The sequence below is a fragment of the Caretta caretta genome, chromosome 4 (assembly GCF_965140235.1).
Source record: "Caretta caretta isolate rCarCar2 chromosome 4, rCarCar1.hap1, whole genome shotgun sequence".
Classification (NCBI taxonomy): domain Eukaryota; kingdom Metazoa; phylum Chordata; order Testudines; family Cheloniidae; genus Caretta; species Caretta caretta.
In genome coordinates, this window is record NC_134209.1 from 140,334,879 (window position 1) to 140,350,747 (window position 15,869).

Here is a 15,869-nt window from a genome sequence, read left to right on the forward strand (position 1 = left end):
ATCGCCAAGGAAAGGATCGTTTCAGATATTTGCATCCGCCAAAAAAAGAAAAATCCCACTTTAAACTAACTTTAAAAACTTTAAAATGAACGTGGCGTTTATTTGAAAGCCGCCCCGGCTTCGGGAATTTCCAAGGTCACACCAACTGTATCTTCAACTGTGAGACGGGCACTCAGCTCTTTAAAAAATCATAATTATAATAATTGTAAAAAAATCCCCACGTGAAGATCAAATTTGTTATATTTTAACTCCCTTTCCATGCAAGAAAATGCCCTCTTGTCTGCTCACTCGTACATACCGTGTGCATATTTATTCACTGATATCTATGTATCGTTTCTAAAATAACCCCCATAAAATAATAAAAATACTTTAAAGGCTGTTCGAAGAAGACCCCTAAGCTTCGTACATAAACAAAGCAGATTTGTTAACATCAAATAATGGATCTCATTTAAAAATGGATTAAACGAATAACAAAGTGGAATAATCGGGGTTCCAAATTCTACGCTAAATTATGTGCAATCCAATTAAAATCCAGCAACGGACTGGAATTTGAAAGCAGCATGTGGCTAACTTCCATATTTTGTGTAATTTAACAGGGGTAGATCACACTTAAATAACTTTGGGTAAGAAATTACCTGAAATGAAAGAAACGAAACTGCTCTGCTTTCATGTACATTTCAAGAGGAAAAAGAACAGGAGGAATTGTGGCACCTTAGAGACTAAATTGGTTAGTCTCTAAGGTGCCACAAGTCCTCCTTTTCTTTTTGCGGATACAGACTAACACGGCTGCTACTCTGAAACGTTGCAAGAGGAAACGCCTTGCAAGTTTTCCTTAGACATACACAAGTGATGACCAAATACAAGTTTAATTTTGGCTACTATGGAGGCCAAATATTTGTCTTTGCGACGTTTTGTTTTCGAAGCGATCTTCGATTAAAATCAAAGCTTCTCTGGATGTAAGGACACGCCTGGGTATACAGGTTTGTAAACAGGAAAGCAGCAGGGAAATGAACCCAGAGAAATCCTACTCTTTAGGATAAAATGCTTTCATTTTCATACGATGATACAAACGAATACAATCGATAGCAGGTTGCTTAGACGAATGTAGATCATCTCTGTTAATCGCTTTCAAGATGTAAATCGTTTTCTAAAGCCTAATTATTATTATTTAATCACGTTTGCTGTTGATAAAATGTGTAAAAACACTGACATCAATCGATTGCGCGCTCTACACAGCGATTAGGGCTGCACAGTTAGAGACTAAATTGACATCTAGGAGGGGGAAAAAATCCCCAAATAAATCTGTCATAAAATGTCTTTGCTTCATTCGATAAAGTATTTCTATAAACATTAAGGCAAAGTGTCAGACACGCTTGGCGGTGCTGGCTCAAATCCCCAAATTGTTATTCACAGTGTATCGAACAGGGAACGTAACAACTCCAACAGAGTTATCGATTTGTTTAAAACCCTTTTTGAACATAATATTCTCCCCGGTAGCTCCCGTGAAATAGGAGCCCTGTGTTTCCTTTTCTCATTGTGCCCTGTGTTGTGCATTTTTCCTTGCGGAAAAGAATTTGCTGCTAACATTTATTTTTTTAGTCCAAGCCTCAACCGAAATGCGATGACTTGTTTCATGGTTTGCATTGTCTGAGTCTGACTCTGACTCTTCTTCAACGTTCGTTATTTATAACAGCCCCACAACTATTGTGCTAGAAACTGACAAATTAAAAGTTGAAGTAGACGATAGGGAAATTATTTAAAAAAAAAATTCAGACAAGTTTCTGGCTCAATCCTGGCATAATAGGGACGTCTGATGAACAAGAAGAGGCTGGATTTTAAAAGGAAGTTCCTTCTGTGTTTGAAGATCTCAGTTGATAGATGTAGCCTGTAAAATTACAGCGAATCTGTGTTTATCCGTTAGTTCAAAAAGTCTGTGATCATCCCGCTAGGAAGAAAATCATTACATCGCTTTACAAATTCTGCTTCGGGGTCTTGTTTTATTTGGGAAATTGCAGAGCCACCTACAGGAATATCCCGGCTATTGCAACCTAGGACTGAGAAAGGATAGTCAAAAGGAATGTAAAAAGAACAGGAGTACTTGAGACGAATACATTTATTAGAGCATAAGCTTTCATGGGCTACAGCCCACTTCATCGGATGCATAGAATGGAAGATATAGTAAGAATATATATATATATATATACACATACAGAGAAGTTGGAAGTTGCCATACAAACTGTAAGAGGCTAATTAGTTAAGATGAGCTATTATCAGCAGGAGGAAAAAAACTTTTGTAGTGATAATCAAGATGGCCCATTTCTCTTTTAAGTTCTCCTTAGTTAATTTCTGGATCAAAGGACCTGGGCTAAAAATTAGTGCCGATTTAGATCTAGCAAAGAATATGAGTTTTTAAAATCATCCTTGTTTAACTAAACAATATGAAATGGAAAACAAATAAAAAGCTTTATAACATTATGAAATTGCTTTTGTGTCACCTAAATTAAACACCTATTTTCCATACAGATAGTGGAAGTGATTGAAATCTTTATAGTGTGTGGACTTGAAAATACTTTTATTTTATCTGTTCTTGTTATAGCTTTAGGATAGAATGTACTAAATTAGTATATTATATAGGTAGATTGTCACCACATGATAAAGATATTACTGCTTTTAATTTTTGCCAAAACAAATCCTTATCTAGAATAAAAAATTAAAGGATCCAGAATTTTCATCCCCATTTGTTAGCATCCTTATTCTTTCTATTTTTAAGACTGGCCTGAGAGAAGTTCATACCGTAGAAATATATGAAGGAATGAGGTAAGTGAGGTATTGAAATACAAAAATAAAAACATCTTCAACATAACAGTCTGAATAAAGGTTTGATGAAGTGGGTTATAGCCCACGAAAACATGCCCAAACAAGTGTGAATAAAATTAACAAAAGCAAGGAGATACAGAGTTAAGGTTTTAAAAGTACCCACAAGCCACTGTGTTGCACCAAAGCATTTTTATGACATTTATCCCATGAGGAGTCTCATTAAATATTAGTAATTGTGTTATGGAGGCCTTGATAAATAGTGGTTAGAGCACTGGACTGAGACTCAGGAGACCTGGGTTTCACCTTTGGCTCTGCTATTGGCCAGCTGGGTGACTTTGCACAAGTCACTTCACTGTTCGGTGCCTCAGTTTCCCCCTCTGTAAAATGGGGATAATGCTATTGACCTTTGTAAAGTGCTTTGAGATCTACAGATGAAAAGTGTGATATAAGAGCTAGGTATTATTATTGTATTGTATTGATGGCATCATTCATTTTTTGGCACTGTATTTTTTTTCTTGTTTGTAGTTCATATTACACTGCTTGCTAGGTGCTGTATTGACTAGTAGGAAGACAATGTCTCGGCTTCAAAGGGCTTATGATCTAAGGACCTGTCCCTCCAGACATTTGGATGCGTGCTTAATTTTACATATGTGAATAGTGCATTGAGGACACTGGAGGTATGTCTACACTGCAATTACAAACCCGTGGTTGGCTTGTGCCAGCTGACTTGGGCTCAGGCAAAGGGGCTGTTTAAGTACAATGTAGACGTTTGGCTCAGGCTGAACCCCGAGCTCTGGGACCCTCCCACCTTGCAGGGTCCTGGAGCTTGGGCTACAGCCCAACCCTGAACATCTAAAGCGCAATTAAAGAGCCCTTTTGCCTGAGCTGAGTCAGCTGACATGCGCCAGCCAAGGGTTTTTAATTGCAGTGTAGACATACCTTACACAACTAAAGTTAAGCATGTGAGTACATGTTTGCAGGATTGGGATCTGACCTCTCAGTCCTGTATGTGGTGCACTGGGGTGGACTACTGCACAGGGAGGCTTATTGGCTTCATGGATCACACTGCAGGTTCAGAGCCTCGGGGTCTGAGTCAGACACCATTGACTTCAGTGGGAGTTGGATCTGGCTCTACACTGACAAAAACTGGCAGTAAGCAAATCCCGTCACCCATGACTGTGCATGTCATTTTATTACTTCACAGTCGCATTTTGGTTCCTTTTGGCTGTGGTTGGTGGATATAAGCCTCCTTTCTTCCCCAGGGGCTACAGAGGCAAGCCAACAATGGCCTGATGGGGTCCCCTCATGATCCACATATCGGGAGGGCGGGGGGAATCTTTTGCATGCAGCTCTCACCCTTCTGCTGCTCCCTGGACAGGACAGTTGGGAACAGATCCCACCATGCAAGAATAACCGAGCACAGTTTTGTTTTCTCTCCCCTCTTGCTGCAGGAAAATCAGCAGGCGGGGATAATAGGGCCATACATTTGGGTCCCAAGTTAAACTTTAAACACATGAGTATGGGACTACTCCCATGCTTTAAGTTAAGTATGTGCTTATGTGCTGTTCTGGATCAGGGCCCAAGTTCCCATTAATCTGCTCTAGGGAGTTGTTTTTCATGCCCCCTTTGGTATGTTCTGTATATAGGTAATAGAGAGAATATCTGATAGTGTGGTCTCAAAGGTTTATTGGCATGAATGTGGGAAGGCACCGTGTACGTGTGTGTCTGTGTTGAAAACGTTTTTACCCTTTACCTAAGGAGAAATTGAGCATTTCCCTTCCGCCCAGTATCTATTAGTCCTAGTCCTGTGTGATCACTTAACTTTGCCTCCCAATCATATGTTACAGTACTTAGATTGCAAGGTCTTCCGGGTAGGGACCATCATTTTGTTCTGTGTTTGTATAGAACTTAGCACAAAGGGGTGCTGTTCCATGACTGGGGACCCTAGATGCTTTCTGCAATACAAATAATACTAATAATACATCTCAGGCTTGTATAAACTTCTTCAGTGTCCCCCAAAACACACACAGAGAGAACAGAACCACTAGCCTTCTCTCTCTGACTTACCTTTAAGTCAATGGGACTGCTCCCATGCTGCAAGTTGGGCACATGCTTAAGTACCTTCCTGAATTGGAGCCTAACAACCAGTTATTAATAGATGTTTTAATAAATGGTTAACCACTGATCAATCCTTTATAAACAACCAATAAATGTGCCCTATACATAAAGTGTGACTAAATATAAACCAGGCCATGGCAGCAGAAGCTGACATGGGTAAGCAGTTGCAAGTGTCACAGAAAAATTGGGTTTTTCAGGATAGATCTGAATGGCTTTACAGTTTGGAACAGATTTTAGCAAGCTGGAAGAGAAGCCTGGAGTGTCAGGGGAGTTAGCAAGGGGTGGTGGGGGAGAGATTCTGTTGTAAGGAAACAGAAGGAAGTCAGCTGTTTGAGGATGGATTAAGCACACACTCCAAATGTTTGGAAACAAGTTTCCAGAAGCACTCAGATCTCTGCATTCCTTCCTGCAGCTCTCAAAAAACTGTCGCTTCTGGCTTAAGCAGATTCATATGAAGAATCCCCACCGCTGAGCCCATAAACATAATCCCACTTCATTTTGTTTGGTAACAATAATAAAGTCCAGCTGCTAATTGCATGTGGCTAACTCTGTATGCGAAGCCTCCTTTCCTGTGAGGGATGTTAAGCAGGGGGCTTTCTCTCTCCCAATCAAGTCTGGAAACTGATGATCAAGATCAAACCAAGCTACTGTTAGCGTTGTGATAATTCCTCTCTTTTGGAAGCACCATGTGGAATTTTAAATGGAGCTGGTAGCTCAGGGATGGGAAGGATTTTGTTCTGTCCTTTCTAGCAAAGCTATCATAACAGCCTTTGTGGTTTAAGTTAAAAGGGCTCAGTCCTGCACGCTTCATTCCTGGGAGCAGGCCAAGAGGGGCAGTTGCTGTCCTGGAGTATACACTTGGGATACCCTTGGGCCTGATTCTTTGGGGGTTCCTGGATTTGAATTCAAGTTACTACATTTAATTTACTGATAAAAATCTATTTACCAAAAAGGCCATTTTAAAGCTTTCACAAATCCTGGAACAGGTATAGCGGGGGTCAACCCCACATTGGCAGGGAACTGTCCTGCTGTCCCCAGCACTCCACCAGGCTCCTCCTGCATGGAGTACTTGTGCAAGGTCTGAGTAAGAGACAATGCTATGGAAATGGTACTGCCCCTATCCATATTCAAAGGGGGAAGTCAGTGCATGTTAGGTCTCCTCCACTACCATAAGCAGGGGTGACAATATAGACTATGGTGTTTTAAATACCTCCATGCATTTGGGGCTGGTAGCCCTGACATATAAGCATCACACTGCTGAACTTTACATCACACTGGGGAGAAGCTCCCTGTAAATATCTCCAAAATGAACACATTGTCCTCTTGCAAAACCAGGGTGACCAGATGGCCCGATTTTATAGGGACAGTCCTGATATTTGGGGCTTGGTCTTGTGTAGAGTCCTATTAGCCTTCACCCCCCGACCCAATTTTTCACACTTGCTGTCTGGTCACCCTATGCAAAACCCTCCTTAATACTCCCCTTTGCTGGGGTGGCTACAAACATCTTGACAATGGTTGGGCTGCTGGGATGCTGAGGCCACTGTCCATCATGCTGACCAATATTGCCTCATTGTTTCCTTGTTCTCCCCTGTCTGTCTGGATTCATCTGTTGTCTCTTGTCTTATACTTAGATTGTAAGCTCTCTGGGGCAGGAATGGTTTGTTCTGTGTTCATACAGCAACAGGTCCATGACTAGTGTGCCTAGGCACTACAGTAATAGAAATAAATAATAATAATAATTAATAACCAAGGGACAGATTTTCAAGTGCTGAATATATACAATTGGCACCAGACTGTCAACAGAGCTCCGCTCCCAGCCGCTCCCATCGTGACCCTTCTGGCCAGGTTTTCAGTCTCCGCGGTACGGAGCTCTTTTGCAATTCTGGGCACCGATTTGGGAACGGAACTCTTCTGAAACTCTGGCTCCTGTTATGGGTGCTGAACTCTTTTAAAAGCTCCAGGATGTCTCAGGAAAGCCCCATGTTTTTAATACCCAAAGATCCTTGACTAGTGGGCTATGCTTAAAAAACTGGAGCCCTAAGTGATGTGCTCAGAAATCCAAATAGAAATAAATGGCCTGGTTTTCAAATGCACTGAGCACCCAATAGCACCCATTAACGTTTGCGCAGTAATTAAGACACCTCCCAAAATTCTGACACACATAATTCAAAAGAATGCACTGGAACCTGAACTAAGGATCTCACCTCAGAAATGCTCAGATTAATTGGGTCTAAGGTCTACCATATCTCAGTATAAGTAGTTAGATACAGTAGACAGATAGACTAAAGGCACTCCTCAAGGTAGGCAACCACTTTAACCATCCCTGAGGTCTGCAGTACAATTTTGTTAGATTGTTAGTTGGAGACCATATTGAGTAGGCATCTGACTTTGACTGGTCCCTCGCGTGGCTACAGGCAAATTTTAATGCATACTAAAAACCAACAACTACAAACAGATAAGACAAAAGGACTGACTTTTAGTCCTGTATTTGTACAGCACCTAACACAATGGGCTCCTGGTCCATGACTGGGGCTCCCAGGCACCACGATAATACAAATAATAAATAATAATATAATAATTAATTGTCAAGCTTTGATAATGGGAGTCTTGCCTGAGAGAGGGCTGGAGGATCAGGGCCTGAGAGATCAAACCATTCTGAATTCAGCAACATAGGAGCTGTCATAATGAAACTGACTCGTGGTCCATTTAGTCCAGTACACTGTCTCTGATACTCACCAACACCAGATGCTTCAGAGGAAATTGCAGAATACCTGGCATTAGGCAGGTGTGAGATAATCTCCCCCCCACCCCCCCGTGGAAGTAAACTGGTTTTGGTGGAGTCAAGAATTCACATTACCTATTCTGAAATCCTTGGACTGAAGCTCTAAAAATCAAAGGTGGGAAGGGAGGGGGAACAAGATGATTTATGCTGTGTTCTGGGAAGGTGAGTGAGATGGAGATGATTAAACAGCATCAAAGGGGGACAACCAATGTGAATTTCCCAAGAAGTGATGTTGATTCCTCAGATCCTTCTCTCTGGGTTTTCTGTTTCATTCAATGCTGTTTCATTCATTAGCAACTGGAAAAGCACACTGTTCGGGGAGAGGGTGGATCTAAACTTTAATCCCTTTACCTGTTCAAATAGATGATTTCTAATAGATTAAACAATGGCCTTTCAGTTTACTGGACCACAGTTCATGGCATAATTAAAGTATCCTCCAGAGTCTGGCCTCCATCCCTTGCAGCCAGTAGTCCATAGCACCCCATCATCAATGATAATCTGACTCCGGTCTGAAGTGAGCATATCTGCAGATGAGGAGATTAGCAGGAGATAAAGCATATTGCCTGACACATAATAAGTGCATATGATCCAGGACTGTCTCTTCAATTTCAGTCACTGCTGGTTAACCCTTATACGTCTGGCTCCTTGCAAGGTTTTCAGAAGGGCTTGCTGTACTAGGGATGTGTGAGGATTTCCCGCATCGGGGAGGCAAAGGCAGCAGGACTTTTATTTTGTATCTGTCTTCCTTGTGAAGTGCTCAGTGGGATCTGAGGATGCTCGGGACCTCACAGCAGGCACCAGGTTGCTCTTCAGGGCACCTGGCAAAGCCTATCTGTTTTCACGGGCTTCAGCCTGACTCTGTTGCTGTCTGGGAAGGTGTTTTTTCAGTTGACTTTGCCTCAAATTGGTTAGAGCCACTGACTTCAGCTGAGTTACTCCAAATTCCCATCAGCATCATGGAGAGTGAAATCAACTGCTCAATCGTCCTTAAAACTTTCCTGCAAAGAAGTAAAAAAGGAGGATGTGTTTTTTTCTTGTTTGTTTCTTTATGATTTATAAAGTGAGCATAGCAAGTTAGGGGGTTTTCTTCTTGTTTTTCACCTGGATGTATTAGGAATGTCTAGTCTGCTCTTCCCTAGTTTTGCAGGGGGACTCGTGAGAGAACAAGGTGGTGGAATGAATTCAGCCACAGGGGGCTCAGATATGGATAGGGTTTTTTCTCAAACCCTCACGGTAGGAGACAGTGGTGTTGCATCTTTAACAGAAACCTCTTTTCTCTCAAATAATTCTCAGGTGTATGAATGAAATAGTCGCAAAAGTCAGGGCATTTTAAACCTTTGAATACAAAAATAAAATCACTTCTCATCTCAACTAATCAGGTTTTACTTGCATTATGGTATATTCAATATCATAGTTCTATCAGTTGTCTAATTGCCCATAGAGTCTTCCAGCAAAAAATAGGGCAGAAAATACCTGAATTTCTAATGTTAAAAAAAATAAGCAGAAAAAACATGTGTGTTTGGAGGTGGGAAAAAGTCCTTTCAGGTCCCTTTTACATCTTACCTAAAAAAGAAGCAATTAATAATAATAATAATAATAATATAATAATTAATAATACCTACCTCTTGTATAGCACTTTTCATCCATAGATCTCAAAGAGCTTTACAAAGGAGGTCAGTATCATTATCCCCATTTTACAGATGGGGAAACTGAGGCACATAGACATAAAATGACTTGCCTAAGATTACCCAACAGGCTAGGTCAGAGCCAGGTAAAAAGCCCAACTCTCCTGAGTCCCAGTCCAGTCCTCAAGCCACTAGGCCACAAATCCAGTATTTCCCCTTGGCCCCTTCCAATGGAGATCAGCTTTAAATTGTGATGTTGTAGAACAGACACACATGTGTTCCCCCAGAGGTTACCCTGGGTAACTCTTTTATAACTTCAAAAAATAGCAAAATCTTAAAGTGTCAGATTTCATAGGTGGGCATTTAACAGGCTAGACCTAAATGGGTTGGGAGAACATGCAACATCTGTTTCTATAGTGTGCAAGTTACTTTTGTGTCCTGTTGGGAGAAGGGTTGCAGCCGGATAGCAGATGCAGTAGATAAAGCAACAGAGTACCGGTCAGGAGATCTGACTGTCCTGTCCTGCCTCTGCCATTGACTTCCTATCTGACTTTGAGCAAGTCACGTCATTGTACCATCCCTCAGTTTTTCCAGCTATAAAGTGGGAATAATTCTAGTAACTTCCTCTGTAAATTGCCTGGAGAGCTACAGGTGGAAACTGCTCCATAAGGGCTAAGTATTATCAATATAGGAGCTTTAAAGGAGCTGCAGAGAGTAGAAAGGTAATATACTTTTACTTCGTGCAGGTTGGGGCTGATTCCTCTATTAACAGTACAAAGAGTTGCACCTGTAAAGATTACAGGTGAAGTCCTGTCCCTATTGAAATCAGTGGGAGTTTTGCCACTGTCTGACTTTATTAGGACCAGGGTTTAACCCTACATTTCATTCATAAAAGGCTCCAGAGTCAGTGTACCTTCCTAGCTTTTATGTCAGTTCGACATCCTCAGTCTGTCATCGGGATGATCTGACTCAGGAGCAACTGCCTCATCCTTCTTCCTCTAAATGCTTCATCAGCTGTCCCCCGCTAACTGTAAATAAAGGTCACTAGGGATAGCTTTTCTGCCTGACCCCTTCACCTGAAATAAAAATAAAGCTGGCCGAATTTAATCCTGACACAGAACTCCTTCACGGGCCTGCTCCTTCCCTTAGATGTTGACAGTTACCTGCCAAGCCCCATGGTTACCTTTGATTTAGCTGTAATGGCATCCCTGTACTTAGGAGGGACCTGGGCCTGTAATCCTTTCTGAAGCCTTCATCAATTTCTAGGGTAACCTGAGATACGGGTCTCACTTCCCCATGACGTTACCTCTTGTTAATACTTGCTAAAGGTATCAACAAACTAGAGCTCAATGTAACAGCGTGGAAGCACCTTTCTAAATTCAAAGAAATGAAAAGAGTTGGTTTTATTGACATGGCCAGAGAGGTTTGGCAATTTTTCTGCACACACCCCCTCTAAAATCTGACAGGGGACGAGAACTCTGCTTTTAAAGGACACACATTCCCCACGTTGAACCAATATGCTATTTTGCTTCCCCGGTACTTATTCCTATGCCAAATTCTTCATTGGTGTAAACAGGCAGTGCTCCAGGAAGGACAGAGATGCGGCTCAGGCACAGAGCTGGGATTCAGGAAAGCTGGGCTCAAACCTGATCTTGTCACAGACTTTCTGTGTGACCTGGGACAAGTCACATGCTCTCTCAGTGCCTCAGTTCCCCATCTCTAAATTTCCTTTACCCATCTTGTCTATTCAGAGTGTAAGTTCTTCAGGGCAGGAGCTGGTTCTTAGTATGTGTTTGTACCACACCAAATGCAATGAGGCTCTGAAGTAGGAGCCTCGATGCTCTACTGAAATTCAAATAGTAAAGAAGCAGCCTGAACTTTCTTGCAATAAATTGTTCCAAACTCAGAGAAGGTTACTGCTCAGAAATGCAAATGGTTCCTATTCTGCAATATGGAGGAATTGATTCTGCTAAAGGAATCCAGAGGGTGGATTTACACTGAGAAGGAAGTAGGAGGAGACTTCTAGGGAAAGGCAAACACTTCAGACTTCAAGGTGGAATAAAGTCAGTGGCACACTTCTCTAATGACCATATGATCCGTGATGTTCCAAGTTCTTAAGCGCAGATCAAAGAGAAAGGGCAACTGATGAAATGACATGAAACCACCTCTTGCATTGTTTAAATTCTCTCCTCCTGCAAGAGCTGGATCTCACTTTACTTTTCCTGTCACTGTAAACAGGGGGTTGTTTTAAGCTTGCTTTATTCTCCTTGACAAGTTTACACCAGCCAAACAGCTAACTGGCTAAAACTAGGAAATCTCCTTGCTGTAGGCCTGGGCCAAAGCCCATTAAAATCCAGGGAAAGACTCACACTGTCTTGACTGGGTTTTGGATCCTGCCTGAGTCAACTCCGAATGATGATTGCTCAGCCCAGGTTGCTTTTAAGAACTAGACGCCACAAAGGAATTGTCCCAGGGAAAGTCCAGCAAGTTCGGGTCCGTCACCCCATGTAGAGATGTTAGCCAAATGGCTGGGATTTTCTGTTGTATTTAGTGAGAGTAAAATCTTGGTATATTTACTGCTAGTAATGCTTAGCACTTGTTGGGACAGACTCTCAGCTGGTGTGTACTGGCTCCAATCAACATGAGTTAGGATGGCAGAATCTGGACCTCCTTGAACTCAGGTGTTGGGCTGAAGTCCATGTTGCTGAGTCAGCCTTATGCCTCATTATCACTAGAGACAAACCCAAGTCACAACTTTTGTCTCTGGAATGATCAGAACAGGAGCTTCCCCATGGTTCAGGGTGTTTGGATTTGGTGTTCTGGTTTGCTTTGTTACACAGACAGGCCTGTGGACCAGGCTCAGATCTGCTGTTCCAGTGTGGGCCCATCTCTGATTATAACCTTCATCTTCCAAAGAAGAATAATGGTACAATTTATCAAACCCTCAGGCGCTTAACAAAGCCTTGGATATTTGATACAAGAGGTAATGGTCCCAGAGGCATGTTTACCTTGGACTGAGTGAGTGAAATCCATTTTAGAAGGGCTTTTTCACCTCAAGCAGTTTAGCCTAATGAGGAGAAAAGTGATGTGGTTAACGGACCATTTAAACAACAGTTTCATGGAATCTAAGCATTTAAATATACATATGCATTTGCTTCCCAAATTCCCAAATGATATGTTGACATAGCAAAGCCACCTACTGTTAATACAATATATGCAATACTAATATATTAAAATGCCAACTCTACAGTCTGGTAAGAGGTACAACTAGTAAGGAAGAAAGCTGTGAAGAATGCATTTCTGTACCTAAAGTTTATGTCATTCTAGGTTTCCATCTCTCCCTGTCTCCCAGACACATTGTATCTGGGAACCTCACAAACATGAATGAATTTATCCTCACAATCCTCCTGTGTGGAGAGAAATATTACAATCTCCATTTTCCAGATGGGGAACAGATACACACCTACAATCTGTTCCCACTCCTTCCTGGCAGGGCATAGGGAGCAGAGACTGGCTTTGCCTTCCCAGCTGGGAATTCCCTCAGCCAGCCTAGGACTGGCTCGGGTATAGTATGGCTGCAGTAGGGCAGTTATCGGCTGGCAGATAGTCTCTTTGTAACCATTAGCAGCTGGCAGTTTAGAAGAGACGCCCGGTCGGGGGCAGAACTACCAGAGAATCAGGGAGTCATACTCATTTCAACAGCCCATGTATCTACTATGCAGAGCAGAGCTTTGGAGCAGAAGAGACTCTGACCCTAAAGTGACTTGTCCAAGGTCATATCCCAAGTTTGTGGCAGAGCCAGGAATCAAATCAAAATCTCCTGAGCCCAGTCCAGTGCCTTACCTGCAATGCCATCCTTCCCTAGGCTAGTTACAGTTTAGTTGCCTTTAATTTTAATAACAATAATAATATACAGCAATGGTTTAGTGCCTTCTGTTATTTATTAATTAGGCTACCTTGTAACATCCCTGTGAGGTAGATCTGCCTGTCCCACACTATTACTCTGGTATTTGAGAGCCTTGCAAGAAAATACTCAAGTGGCTCTTTGGATATTTGTATAACCACTTTACAAGTAGGGAAGGTGAGTCACAGAGAAGTTAAATAACTCCTCCAAGTTTGCACAGCGAGTCAGCAGCAGAGGTTGTAACAGAAGTCAAGTGTCTTTCTCCCAGGCCCAGATCCTCAAAGATATTTAGGTGCCTAAAGGCAACTAAATACCTAAAGGCAACTAAATACCTTTGAGGATCGGAGGGGCCTCAGTCACTTACACTAGGTCAATAATTGTTCTCTGGAGCAGAGAGGATTATGTGTTAGAATAATGATAGTGGAATGCTGTGTTCTGTTTTGAAGAAATAAAACATTTTGGTTTTTCTTTTTTTATTTTAAATGTTATAGTAAAAGTGAGAGCTGGTCAATTTAATTTATTTGTGTATTTGTATGGAAAATGGCCCTTTTTCACAATGAAAATGTTCATTTCTTTCCAAATTTTCTGGGGTTTTAGAATGAAAAAAGAAACAAAAACAAAGCCCTAAAATGTGTTTTTCAAAAACTGAAAACCACTGTGAAAGAAAAACAGAAAAATGTAGTGACCAATTTACAAATAACTGAGCATTTTTCACTGCAAATACTCCCCATTTTCTGACTGGCTCTAGTAAAAATACGTCCCTGGTATAACGCCACTGTGGTTTCTCAGGGCTAGATCCATGACAGTGCCCAACCCATGTGCAGGGGTGCATGTAGGAAGGAAGGCTGCTTGTGGCCTTTCCCCTATTTCCATATCTGTACAGCAGAGGCACAATCAAAAGGCACTATTTACAAAAGCAGGGGTAGCTGGCCAAAATTTCCCTTTCTCACCCGCTGTTTTGTGCAGTGTTCTGTCTGCCAGGATGCTGGCTTCTACCTGGAAGGGCATGCACTGAAGTGGTGTATAAAGGCATAGAATCTGAATTCTGCTTGCATCACAGATCCTGTTGACTTCCATTGGTGTTTGGGCTTTGCAAGAAATGCAGGGACTGGCCCAGTATCAAGTGCTTTGGGATCCTGAAAGATGGATAGAAACATAAAAGAGAATTGGTAGTGACTAAGTAGTAAAAAAGATTCCTGGCATCCAATTGCTCATAAATGTGGTTTGGAACAGTTTGCTGAACATCTGCTAAAAACGGTGTTAAGGGATACAGACGTTCACTAGTTTGATGAAGTTGCCTGCGATGTTACCATTAAGGGCTGGGGTTTCAAAGGCACTCAGAACTCAGGTGCAACTATTTAGTCACCAAGGTCAAGGGTCAGCTTTTCCAAAGCGAGGACAATGGCAGCTGCAGAGTGCTGACCATTTCTGACAATCTGCCTCCATAAGTTCCCCCGCCCAAAGAAAAATAGATAGAAACATGAAATAAGCTCCATCAAAAGTGTTTATCCAGAAGCCACCCCACTACAGCACCTCCTTGAAAGTGTCTGTTGTTAGAGCCTAATAGGTGGCTGACCCTGCACTGACTAAATAACCTGTCAGCACTTATTCCTGGAAAAAGATTCCCCCCCTTTGCTCTTTATTCTTTCGGTGATAACATGAATGGAGATCTTCTCACAGATTACGCTCCATCGCTCAGACACAGAATAGCAGTGTTACTTATTGATCACTATTCTCTTTCATCATTCACATACGCCAGCAGGGCAATGACCCCTGTTGCCATCCCAAAGGGCACGCGTAAAGAGTTGGGTCACCAGGGAGGTATTATAAACACTGCCAATGTTTTACTGTAATAAATTGTCATCAGTTTGGTAATAAATGAAACTTCCATAGCACTCTATGAATTTCAAACCCTGCAAGGAGAATACGGTCTCCAATTTACAAGTGGGGGAAACTGAGGCAGGGAGGTAAAGCCAAATTTAGGCACCTCAGGGTGAAATTCACTCCTGTGCAGAGGGTCAGCACAAGGCTGACCTACCATATAAATCCCACTTCGTCTCTGAGTGATGCATAGACTATTTCTGGCCCCCTTGCAGCCATAGTAAGACACCTAAATCCGTGGCCCGATTTTCACAGCTCCTTCTTTGATGACAGTGGGAGTTGAGGGATGATCAGCACCTTAGAGAACTCTGGAGTGCTTTTATTTAGGTGTCTAACTTTAGGTTCCCCAGTGTGAAAATTTCAGCCTGAGCCTCGCTGCTGGATTTAAATGGGGATGCTAACAGTTGCCTGCCAAAATGTCATGAAGGTTGATTGGCTGATAATGTTGGTGAAAACCTTGGAGGTGAAAAGTATGAAGCGATATTAGCATTGCGAATAAAACGTGCACTTCTATCAGACAATATTCACAAGGAATCCTCTTCAGGGGACTTATTGAAAGAAAAGACCAGGGAAACGTTAGGCTCGGATATGGATGTTTCAGTGTAAAGATGGCTGGGGAAGGGAAAGGAGAAGGTAGAGCACAGGAAAAGCTACTGGGGCAAATATAGGGACCACACCCAGTGTGTTGAGGGAATTCATAGAATATCAGGGTTGGAAGGGACCTCTGGAGGTCATCTAGTCC